The 12,741-nt window shown below is 49.5% G+C and overlaps 1 protein-coding gene and 1 long non-coding RNA gene across 4 annotated transcripts in view; one reads left to right on the top strand and one right to left on the bottom strand.

Moving 5' to 3' along the window:
• The window catches only part of LOC309509336, a 77,463-nt gene that overhangs the window by 53,332 nt on the left and 11,390 nt on the right, over positions 1 to 12,741 (top strand). The gene's annotated exons all lie outside the window — the stretch shown is intronic.
• LOC309509307 (pleckstrin homology domain-containing family A member 7-like) overlaps positions 1 to 12,741 on the bottom strand; it is a 44,050-nt gene that overhangs the window by 30,227 nt on the left and 1,082 nt on the right. The gene's annotated exons all lie outside the window — the stretch shown is intronic.

Here is a 12,741-nt window from a genome sequence, read left to right as displayed (position 1 = left end):
ACTTCCGGTAACTTTGGAAGCTCAAGATGGCGGCGGTGTGAACATACAGTTACTCCACTGCCGCCTGCCTCCGCCATCTCGCTGAATGCTGCAGAGACCATAGATATCATATAATAAAGCCTTTATATTATGGATATCTATGGCAGTTGTGCGGGAAACACGTGACATAAAACGAGGCCAGCTATTGGCTATTCGCTACTTCTCCTGCTGTACTGGCTGAGTAAAACCTCCGGTGGCTCATTACTGCCACACTTTGGTCACCGCAGATTTAAAATATGCACGAAATGAGCCGCTTACGGCAAATAAAAGTTATTTAGCAACTAATCGATGACTAAATTAGTTGACAACTATTTTAATCGATTTTAATCGATTAAATCGATTAGTTGTTTCAGCTCTAATCATTAATATGTATTGTTCTCTTTCATAGGTTCACTCAACGCTGCGGATAGCGCAGTGGGATATTCTCTGAATGTGCCGATTGTCTGAAGCCCTATAGAATCACGCCAATTCATTGGCTGATGGCGCCCGCGCAGTCTGGCTCCGCCCCGACGCTCTTACGTCGCATCATTACATATTCGCGCGCGCGCCATCTGCTCCTCAGATTTCTCTGCCTTCAGAACGAAGCGGTCACGTTTGCCCTTCGCTCGTGATTTTTCTGAACTCAAAATACGACTTCTGGATTATTCTCGGCGCTTCTGCGACTGTTCAAGCGGAACTCTGTTTCTCCTTACGGTGAAGTTGCCATGGAATACCGACGCTGTACTCCGCCATGTGCTCGTTACATCGCTGACGACGACCCACACAGTAAGTGTGTTAAATGTTTGGGCTTTTCACATGCGCGCGAGGCAGTCATAGGATCGTCTAAATGCAAATTCTGTGAAAATTTGTTGCTCAGAACCCTCAAATCGCGGCTCGCGGTTTTTGAGAGGGAATCATTCGTCTCCCCCTGTCGCGCTCCCGAGGCCGCTCGAGGATCCGCGACTTGGGGTTCGGATGTAGAGCTTGAGGATGTGGAGTTCGAGCAGACGAGCCCCGCTCTTTCTCTCCCTCCCTCCCCTCGGCACGCGCGAGGCATGCCAGTCGAATTTTCGCACGATTATTTGCGCCCCAGCCCGGGAGCACGCGACGCGGTTTCTTTCGGGCTGGAGGATGTACTTTTTACCGAGGCTTCCGACTCCGAGGATTTCGGGCCTCCTCTCACCGACGAGGTTATCCCGCCGAGCGGCCAGGAAGCGCGGCCTACTGCGGCCTACGCGGAGCTCGTTGACGTACTTTCGCGCGCTACGGAGAAGCTCGCTATTGATTGGCCCGACGAGCCCCGCGAATCTCAGTCGTCGAAACTCGACGAGAGACTTCTCAGTGGCCCTAATTCTAGGCCTCAACGGAGAAAGCTGCCATTTTTCAGTGATCTGCATCACGAGATTTCCAGATCCTGGAAGCAGCCTTTCTCTGCGCGCCTCACTAATGCGGCAGCTGCTGATTTCACCAACCTGGTAGGTTCTGTGGAACAGGGCTATTCCGCCATTCCGGCGATTGAGGAGACTTTAGCCGACCATCTTGCTCCGTCGTCTGCGCCGTCCTGGAAGTCGCGCCCCCTCCTCCCCTCTAAAGCATGTAGGACTACTTCCTCTCTCATTGGGAAATCCTACATGGCGGCTGGGCAGGCAGGCATGACCCTGCACACTATGGCCATTCTTCAGGCCTACCAAGCGGACGTCCTGAAGGAAATGGACGAGGGCGACGGCGTGACCCCTGAAGCGGTCAAGGAGCTTCGTAAGGCTACGGATTTAGCCTTAAGAGCCACCAAACATACCGCACGCGCCATAGGTCGCTCTATGGCTGGTTCCGTTGCGGTGGAACGCCACTTGTGGCTTAATCTCACGGAGATCCGTGACAAGGAGAAGGTTTTCCTCTTGGACGTCCCCATTTCTCAAACGGGGTTGTTTGGTGAGGCGGTCAACACAGTGGTTGAGAAATTCCGCTCCTCCAAATCCCAATCGGCCGCGTTCAGACAGTTCATGCCCAGGAGGGTTAGGGAACCTTCTGCTCCCTCCCCTGTTCGACCCAGAGAACGTCCCTCTCATAGACCGGAGTTCTCTTCCAGGAGGAGCGAACCGGTGCATCCCCCACCTACACAGGTTTGGGGAGCCCGCGGTCGCCCATTTCCCCGTCAACGGCCTCACAAGCGCCTCCAGTTGAAGCGGTCCGACAAACCGACCGCTCCGGCGGCCCAGAGCCGTTCCTGACCCTCCGGTCGGAAAAAGGAGAGCTCCTCTGCTTCCTCAAGGTTGGGACAGACCGCGCAAGCGTTTCTGCCCACCTCCCAGCTCTCCTTTCCTTGCCCTGTCACCTTCGCCACTCAGAGTGTCTCGAAGTGCAGGCCATTTTTCACCATCTCTACTCAGCCCGGCGCGGGAGGAAGGAGACGCTTTTTGCTTTCTCCCCTCACCCCCGACACTCTCTATAACTGCCGGTCGCTTCCTCGGAGGCACTTTTCGTTCTCCTCCGGAGCAGGCAGACCTGGTCACCATGACCCCAGCATCGATGCCTCCCATCACGTGCCAGGACGCCAAGGGCTCTCCTGCACAGTCAACTTCTCTACCCCACGAACGTCAACACGGCACCCTCACTCAGGTATGTCGTCTGCATTACAACATCCCTCTTCCTCTTTCACATTTCTTTCAAGAATGGGAGCGCTTACCAGGGGTATCGTCTTGGGTTCTTCGCACAGTTCGGTTCGGCTACACTCTTCAGTTTTGCCGCAATCCCCCCTGTTTCAACGGGGTCTTTCCTACTGTAGTGGACAGCGCCACTCAGGCTTCTGTACTTCAGCAGGAAATTTCATCCCTCCTTCTCAAAGGAGCAATAGAGGAGGTTCCTTCAGGAGAAACCGAACGGGGCTTTTACAGCCGTTATTTCCTGGTCCCGAAGAAGGGCGGCGGTTTGCGTCCCATACTGGACCTCCGCCGACTGAACTTCGCCCTTTACAAAGGGAAATTCAAGATGTTGACGCTGAAAGCTATCATATCTCAGATTCGGCCAGGGGATTGGTTCGTGACAGTAGACCTAAAGGATGCTTACTTTCACATCCAGGTTGTACGGCGACACAGGCAGTTCCTCAGGTTCGCCTTTGGAGAAAGAGCGTTCCAGTACAGGGTCCTTCCCTTCGGCCTCGCTCTGGCCCCGAGGACATTCACGAAGTGTATGGATGCAGCTCTGGCCCCATTGCGGCTCCAGGGCATCCGTATTCTAAATTACCTGGACGATTGGCTCATTTTAGCCCAGTCCAGGGAACTAGTGACCCACCACAGAGACATCGTCCTGAGTCATATCCAGTCTCTCGGTTTGAGGTTGAACTCGGAGAAGAGTGTTCTTGCTCCGGCTCAAAGCACCATTTTCTTGGGGGTGAACATGGATTCCTTTCTCATGCAGGCCCGCTTGGCTCCTGCACGGATTTCCAGTCTGACGACATGCTTGGCCCGTTTTTCGCTAGGCCATCATGTGTCTGTGGGCACTTGCCGCAGGATGCTGGGCCTAATGGCCGCTGCCTCCTCCGTGCTACCGCTGGGCCTGCTCCACATGAGACCCTTCATGTGGTGGATGAAGCTCTCAGGGGTTCGGCCCTCCGGGCCAACCCTTCGCCTACTGAAGGTATCGCACAGTTGCTTTCGAGCCCTGTCAGTTTGGCGGGACCCTCTTTTTCTTCGGAAAGGGGTCAGCATGGGTACGGTATTTCGTCGTCAAATGATTACGACGGATGCCTCTCTCACCGGCTGGGGAGCGGTTTTCGAGGGCAGACCAGCGTGTGGGGTCTGGACTGGCGAGACTCTCTCTTGGCACATAAACTGCCTGGAGTTAAGAGCCGTTTTTCTGGCTCTGCATCATTTTCTCCCTCTTCTGGAAGGACACCATGTAATTGTCAGAACAGACAACATGGCAGTGGTGTCTCATGTGAACCGGCAGGGGGGTTCTCGGTCGCGCACCCTAGACAGGCATGCGCGTCACCTTCTCCTGTGGTCTCAGAGCAGATTCCTATCTCTGAGAGCAGTTCATGTCCCAGGGGTTCTGAACCTCGCAGCAGATTTTCTATCGAGGCAGAAACTCAGATCGGGAGAATGGATGTTGAACCGCCAGACGGTGGCCCTGATATGGGAGGTTTTCGGAGAAGCGGAAGTGGACCTCTTTGCATGTCAAGAGTCGTCCCAATGCCCGCTTTGGTTCTCTCTGAGTCCCCCGGCTCCATTAGGGATAGATGCGTTTGCTCACCCTTGGCCAACGCAGAAACTCTATGCCTTCCCGCCCATCAAACTGATCCAGGCGGTCTTGGCCAGAGTGAGAGAGAGCGGAGTCCGCCTCCTCCTGGTAGCTCCGTTCTGGCCGTCTCAGCCATGGTTTTCGGAGCTAATTCCTCTGCTGGAATCTTCCCCCTGGAAGATCCCGGTCAGGGAAGACCTGCTGTCCCAACTGCAGGGCAGGATATGGCATCCTCGCCCAGACATATGGAAGCTGTATGTTTGGCCGATCAGAGGCCGTTAGCATTAAGTTCTGATCTCCCAACTGACGTTCAGGAGACCATTGCGAGTGCTAGAGCCCCTTCTACAAGGAGGCTATATTCTTCCAAATGGAAGGTTTTTGAGACATGGTGCTTAGCACATGATAGGAGCCCGGTTAACTGCCCTGTTGGTTCAGTACTGGAATTCCTGCAGGAGAAGTTTGCTTCTGGAGCGGCTGCTACCACTCTCAGAGTTTATGTCGCAGCTATTGCAGCACATAGGGAATCGGACGAGATTCCCCTGGGGAAACTAAGGTTAGTTTCGGCCTTCATGCGTGGGGTTAAGCGCCTGAAACCGGCTCGCTCCCCTAGAGTTCCCTCATGGGACCTTTCTATTGTCCTAGAGGGTTTGACGAAGGCCCCCTTTGAGCCCTTGGAGTCAGCTCCGGAGCGGATTCTGACTCTCAAGGTTTCTCTTTTGTTGGCCTTGTCCTCATTAAAGCGGGTAGGAGACTTACAAGCTCTTTCTGTTAGCGAGTCTTGCTTGGACTTTGCTCCTGGCTTGGTCAAGGTTTCCTTGAGGCCGAGACCAGGGTATGTCCCCAAAGTTCTTTCCACAACTTTCCGCTCGCAGGTGGTTAACCTTAACGCTTTCCACCCTCCTCCATTTTCTTCTGAGGAAGATAGGAAGCTTAACTTGCTCTGCCCAGTTCGTTCTCTTAAGATATATGTAGACCGCTCAGGCGGTTGGAGGAAATCTAACCAGCTTCTGGTTTGCTTCGGTGCTGGCCGCCGTGGGCTTGCTGCATCAAAGCAGAGGATTTCTCACTGGGTCACAGAAGCTATCTCGTTGTCTTACGAGGTGCGTGGCTTGCCTTCACCTCTTAGCATTAGAGCACATTCCACCAGAAGTGTGGCATCTTCTCAAGCTCTTTTTAGAGGAGCACTTTTGGAGGACATTTGTGTTGCGGCAGGCTGGTCCTCTCCGCACACTTTTGTAAGGTTCTATAATTTGGATCTTGACATGACCCCGGGTTCCCAGGTTCTTTCTGTTTGAACTCATCTTGGTCGTTGTCTCATTTATGTACCAGTCATGGAAAGCGCTCTAGCTTGGCGAGTTTGGTAGTCCGTTCCCACTGCGCTATCCGCAGCGTTGAGTGAACCTATGAAAGAGAACGTCTCTGGTTACTTGCGTAACCTATGTTCTCTGAATAGGGAACGAGACGCTGCGTTAGCTGCCAAGCTCCTCGCGCTGCTGACAGTTTTCTTTTCGGCAGAGAAATCTGAGGAGCAGATGGCGCGCGCGCGAATATGTAATGATGCGACGTAAGAGCGTCGGGGCGGAGCCAGACTGCGCGGGCGCCATCAGCCAATGAATTGGCGTGATTCTATAGGGCTTCAGACAATCGGCACATTCAGAGAATATCCCACTGCGCTATCCGCAGCGTCTCGTTCCCTATTCAGAGAACATAGGTTACGCAAGTAACCAGAGACGTTTTCACACCTGAGAAAGACAAAGACCCTCCCCTAATGGCCCTATTAGGAGCTATCAGGCCCTATCATTCTGAGCAACCTTGCACAAAGAATGAGGAGATTTAAAAAAGAATGGCTTTTAGATTGTTTGGATTTATTTACAACACAACATAATCCAAAGATACACAACAAATGACAAAAAAGCACATTATTTAAAACAATCCAAAGACAGAAAACTTTGTGCCATTCCTAAAAACATTGTACATACCTTTCATTTCCAAGGTGTTTGATTTTCACTTTACCATGTTCATGTACAGAGACTCATGTGAATGTTGAAGTCAGCAGGACCAGGCATCTGGTCCCTGTATAAAAAAAAACAAAAACAAAAAAAACACTGTGAACATACTGATATCAAGAGAATTTTAGATTTTTCTGGTTAAAATTGCTTTTTAAAATTCACAGAATACACACACAAATGTTTCCAACAATGTATAATTATGCTGCATAAAATAATAATAACAATAGCCTAAAGCAGCCTATAAATCTTCCAAAAGATTTCAGTAACAACTACGTTAGAGAAAAATATATTGATTATCATATGTTACTTCAAATGTTTCCATTCGTTATGATGATATGAAATGAGATTAGAGTAAAAACATAAAGCCTTTGTTTGGTGCGTTTTGCTTTTCAAACCCACAGCGCGCTCCAAAATATGATACATTCAAATGCAGACTGCGCTCCAAAATATGATACATTCAAACGCAGACCGCACTCCAAAATATGATACATTCAAACGGAGAGCGCGCTCCAAAATATTAAACATTATGGTTACCATATTATACATATACGTTTGAGCAGATATCCACAAACACAGTATAGTAAACACGGGTCTAAATATTATAATCCATCCATCCATCCATCCATCTTCTTCCGCTTATCCGGGGCCGGGTCGCGGGGGCAGCAGTCTAAGCAGGGATGCCCAGACTTCCCTCTCCCTAGACACTTCCTCCAGCTCATCCGGGGGGACACCGAGGCGTTCCCAGGCCAGCCGGGAGACATAGTCCCTCCAGCGTGTCCTAGGTCTTCCCCGGGGTCTCCTCCCGGTGGGACATGCCCGGAACACCTTCCCGGGAAGGCGTCCAGGAGGCATCCGGAAAAGATGCCCGAGCCACCTCAGCTGGCCCCTCTCGATGTGGAGGAGCAGCGGCTCTACTCTGAGCTCCTCCCGAGTGACTGAGCTTCTCACCCTATCTCTAAGGGATCGCCCAGCCACCCTGCGGAGAAAGCTCATTTCGGCCGCCTGTATCCGGGATCTTGTCCTTTCGGTCATAACCCACAGCTCATGACCATAGGTGAGAGTAGGAACGTAGATTGACCGGTAAATCGAGAGCTTCGCCTTACGGCTCAGCTCCTTCTTCACCACGACAGACCGGTACAGCGACCGCATTACTGCAGAAGCTGCACCGATCCGTCTGTCAATCTCCCGTTCCATCCTTCCCTCACTCGTGAACAAGACCCCAAGATACTTGAACTCCTCCACTTGAGGCAGGAACTCTCCACCAACCTGAAGCGGGCAAACCACCCTTTTCCGACTGAGAACCATGGCCTCGGATTTGGAGGTGCTGATTCTCATCCCAGCCGCTTCACACTCGGCTGCAAACCGTCCCAGTGCATGCTGAAGGTCCTGGTCTGATGGGGCCAGCACGACAACATCATCCGCAAAGAGCAGAGATGAAATTGTGTGGTCCCCAAACCTGACCCCCTCCGGCCCCTGGCTGCGTCTAGAAATTCTGTCCATAAAAGTTATGAACAGAACCGGCGACAAAGGGCAGCCCTGCCGGAGTCCAACATGCACCGGGAATAAGTCTGACTTACTGCCGGCAATGCGAACCAAGCTCCTGCTCTGGTCGTACAGGGACCGGGTAGCCCTTAGCAAAGGGCCCCGAACCCCATACTCCCAGAGCACCCTCCACAAGATGCCGCGAGGGACACAGTCGAATGCCTTCTCCAAATCCACAAAGCACATGTGGATTGGTTGGGCAAACTCCCATGAACCCTCCAGCACCCTGTAGAGGGTATAGAGCTGGTCCAGTGTTCCACGACCAGGACGAAAACCACACTGTTCCTCCTGAATCCGAGGTTCTACTATCGGCCGGATTCTCCTCTCCAGTACCCTGGAATAGACTTTCCCGGGGAGGCTGAGAAGTGTGATCCCCCTATAGTTGGAGCACACCCTCCGGTCCCCCTTCTTAAAAAGCGGGACCACCACCCCGGTCTGCCAGTCCAAAGGTACTGTCCCCGACCGCCACGCGATGCTGCAGAGGCGTGTCAGCCAAGACAGCCCCACAACATCCAGAGACTTGAGGTACTCAGGGCGGATCTCATCCACCCCCGGTGCCTTGCCACCGAGGAGTTTCTTGACTACCTCGGTGACTTCAGCTTGGGTGATGGACGAGTCCGCCTCCGAGTCCTCAGCCTCTGCTTCCTCAATGGAAGACGTGACGGCGGGATTGAGGAGATCCTCGAAGTATTCCTTCCACCGTCCGGTGATATCCCCAGTCGAGGTCAACAGCTGCCCACCTCCACTGTAAACAGCGTTGGTAGGGCACTGCTTCCCCCTCCTGAGGCGCCGGACGGTTTGCCAGAATCTCTTCGAGGCCGACCGATAGTCCTTCTCCATGGCCTCACCGAACTCCTCCCAGGCCCGAGTTTTTGCCTCCCCAACCACCCGGGCTGCAGTCCGCTTGGCCCGTCGGTACCCGTCAGCTGCCTCAGGAGTCCCACAAGCCAGCCAGGACCGATAGGACTCCTTCTTCAGCTTGACGGCATCCCTTACTTCCGGTGTCCACCACCGGGTTCGGGGATTGCCGCCTCGACAGGCACCGGAGACCTTACGGCCACAGCTCCGAGTGGCCGCGTTGGCAATGGAGGTGGAGAACATGGTCCACTCGGACTCAATATCTCCAGACTCCCTCGGGATCTGGTCGAAGCTCTGTCGGAGGTGGGAGTTGAAGATCTCTCTGACCGGGGATTCGGCCAAACGTTCCCAACAGACCCTCACAGTACGTTTGGGTCTGCCGAGTCTGTCCAGCTTCCTCCCCCGCCATCGGATCCAACTCACCACCAGGTGGTGATCAGTTGACAGCTCCGCCCCTCTCTTCACCCGAGTGTCCAAGACATACGGCCGGAGGTCAGATGAAACAACCACAAAGTCGATCATTGACCTCCGGCCTAGGGTGTCCTGGTGCCATGTGCACTGATGGACACCCTTATGCTTGAACATGGTGTTTGTTATGGACAAGCTGTAACTAGCACAGAAGTCCAATAACAGAACACCACTCGGGTTCAGATCAGGGGGGCCGTTCCTCCCAATCACGCCCCTCCAGGTGTCACTGTCGCTGCCCACGTGGGCGTTGAAGTCCCCCAGTAGAACGACAGAGTCCCCAGTCGGAGCACTTTCCAGCACCCCTCCCAGAGACTCCAAGAAGGCCGGGTACTCTGCAATATGCGGTTAAATATTATATATGCGGTTAAATAAATATTCAATATGCGGTTAAATATTATAATATTCACCTTATATCTAGCAACAGTTCAACTGCAATGTGAAGTTTATGCAACAATAACATAAACTAATAATTAAGAATTTCTTACCTTACATCTTTCTTGTCTTCAAATCGCGTTCTTCTTCTGAGGTCAATCCAATGTAAGCTCACGCGTGTCTTCCCAACTCGATGAAAAGCAAAGTTTTGTGAAGTTTTTTGGTGTTTTGTGTTTGAGGTAACGAGCGCGTTCGCGTTCCATGTGGAGATTTGCATGTGAATCTCTTTTGCGCGTGTGGACGTGGTCAAATTAAAAATAATGAGCAAGCGTTTGAGAAGCTGGACATCTTGTTGGTTTTATACATATTACTTAAACAGAGAATATTTGTTTTCAGTTTGAATCGGATCATTTAAAAGTACACACCTAAATGTTTATAAAGGTATATGGCTCATAAATGTGTGACAAGTATTCGCTGAGTTTTGTTTCAGTTTATAGACGTGCTCAAGAAAAAAAAGTTCACCGCGACAGAGAGGCAGAAAACACATCCTGTTTATTTTCTTTATTTTACAAAAGCACAATGTTTTGATTTGTAAGTGGACACATACAAAAGTAGAAATATCACAGATTCTTTTTTCATATTTCTATTTTCTGTATGACCATAAATGACGGGGTAATTTAAGTTTATTGTGCTACTATGTGAAGAAAATCCAGCAAAACGCGGGGGCGCGTTTGCCGACCTCAGAGGGTTAATGCTGATGGTGAGTAATGACAGCTACAACATCTCATAATGTACCTCAAACTGAGTAGTGTATCACTGAGAAACGTCCTGCTCGAATTGTCCTTGCGTTTGAGGTATGGGTTGATTAACTAGTTCTTCCAATGTTTCATCATCGAACTCGTGCTCGGATTGATATGGTAAAATCGACGCCATCATTACTGTCTTTACTGTGTGTACAATCACTGAGGACTGAGGAAGCCTCCGGAGCAGAAGTTCAGTTATGGTAATGGAAGTTTAGCTTCCGACAAGCATTGTAAGCGGTAGGCCAAGTGGTTGAGTGGTTGCAAGTTTGATGCTATAAGCGGTTGCTGGGTTGTTCGGAGTTGTTGTGAGTGTGTTGCTATATGCGGTTGCTGAGGTGTTGTGAGTGTCGCTATAAGCGGTTGCTGGGTTGTTCTGAGTGGTTGTGAGTGTGTCGCTATAAGCGGTTGCTGGGGTTTTCTGAGTGGTTGTGAGTGTCGCTATAAGCGGTTGCTGGGTTGTTCTGAGTGGTTGTGAGTGTGTCGCTATAAGCGGTTGCTGGGGTTTTCTGAGTGGTTGTGAGTGTGTCGCTATAAGCGGTTGCTGGGGTTTTCTGAGTGGTTGTGAGTGTGTCGCTATAAGCGGTTGCTGGGGTTTTCTGAGTGGTTGTGAGTGTCGCTATAAGCGGTTGCTGGGGTGTTCTGAGTGGTTGTGAGTGTCGCTATAAGCGGTTGCTGGGGTTTTCTGAGTGGTTGTGAGTGTGTCGCTATAAGCGGTTGCTGGGGTTTTCTGAGTGGTTGTGAGTGTGTCGCTATAAGCGGTTGCTGGGGTGTTCTGAGTGGTTGTGAGTGTGTCGCTATAAGCGGTTGCTGGGGTTTTCTTAGTGGTTGTGAGTGTCGCTATAAGCGGTTGCTGGGTTGTTCTGAGTGGTTGTGAGTGTCGCTATAAGCGGTTGCTGGGGTGTTCTGAGTGGTTGTGAGTGTGTCGCTATAAGTGGTTGCTGGGGTGTTCTGAGTGGTTGTGAGAGTGTCGCTATAAGCGGTTGCTGGGTTGTTCTGAGTGGTTGTGAGTGTGTCGCTATAAGCGGTTGCTGGGTTGCAGAATCATGCAGCTCTAGTTGTCAGTGTTGCAATGCAGTTTCTGTGTTTTAAGTGGTTGTGAGTGTGTTGCTTTGTAGTAGCTGGCAACATGTACTTTAACAATGAACAAGTTTTTACTGTAGCATTTTTCTTTAAATATTTGTACAGTCAAGTAATAATGCAAGAATGTGGATGTGGACACTGAGTATTCAAGGTGTAGGAGTGTGTGTGAGTTTCCGAGAAATTGTTGCATAATGTCTGTTGTGCAGCACACATACAAATAGAGTCTGTGCAAAGCAAAGCATGAACTGTTAGAGCCGAGGCCTCATGAACGAAACAACAGTCGCTTATTGAGCAATGCTCACTGCTGGTCTAGTCATGATGATCACAACATTGTAGCTTGTGTGAACTGTAAAGATAGATATCTCTTTAGAAAGTTTTGTGATAAGGATTATTATTGCACATTAGTCATATATAATTTCATAACCAGGGGTTGACAAAACATTCTTGAAAAAAATGGCAGTTAGGATGAATTTTATTATTTTCTTATTTTCTAACTTAATAAAGATAAGAATATTTTGTATTAAAATGTTTATCTTTTTCTTAACATTGTTCTAAAGAACGATTTACATTCCTGAAAGAGAATGTTCTTAAAAATCATCGTTAATAACCTCTTAAAGTTTGGATAACCCCCAACTTGTCTTGATGATGTTTAATGAATTTATTGGCATGAATGGCACAAAAACAATCAACCAGAGTTTATTTGTTTTTTAATATAGTTAATGTTTGTGGAAAGGATGCAATACCACTGTTATTGTGCCGTGTCTGGATAAAACTTTATTGTAGGTGCCGTGTTAAAGTTGAAAAGATCTCTCATAGAACACCTGGGGTTTGCTGCAGAAATTAGTTTTCACGATTCTAAGTTTTCTGCCAAATCATTTTTCAGATCCAGACTGTCTTTACTGTCATTTTGTAAGTAAAGAAATCTGATATTTGTGTTCATACGGTGTAATTATATGCACGAGTTGCTCGCTATTGTACTGATATAAGCATCAGCTCAGCAGCAAGAGACCAACAACAGTAGCAGTCTTTATAGAAACAGACACAGGACAGCAAAATGAGATTGTAAGGCTAATCAGACAAAATATGCATCAAAGTCATTACTGTACGTACACCTGCATTACGTGTGTCTAAAGCCACTCACTCACACTGAACTCCACATTTGAGAGCATTCAGACAGCCAGAGACACTACTTTTTGTGTATTGTGTTCCAGTCATGTTGTGAATATGATTAAGAATTTATATATATATATATATATATATATATATATATATATATATATATATATAATAATCAATGTTGAAAACTCAATGTTGTACTGCTTCATATTTTTGTGGAAACAGTGTTGCATGTATTT

The sequence above is a fragment of the Leuciscus leuciscus genome (genome assembly GCF_965113295.1).
Source record: "Leuciscus leuciscus genome assembly, chromosome: 11".
In the NCBI taxonomy this organism is placed as follows: Eukaryota; Metazoa; Chordata; class Actinopteri; order Cypriniformes; family Leuciscidae; genus Leuciscus; species Leuciscus leuciscus.
The sequence above is the reverse complement of the archived record's forward strand: the minus strand, read 5'-3'. Positions and strand labels throughout refer to the sequence as shown.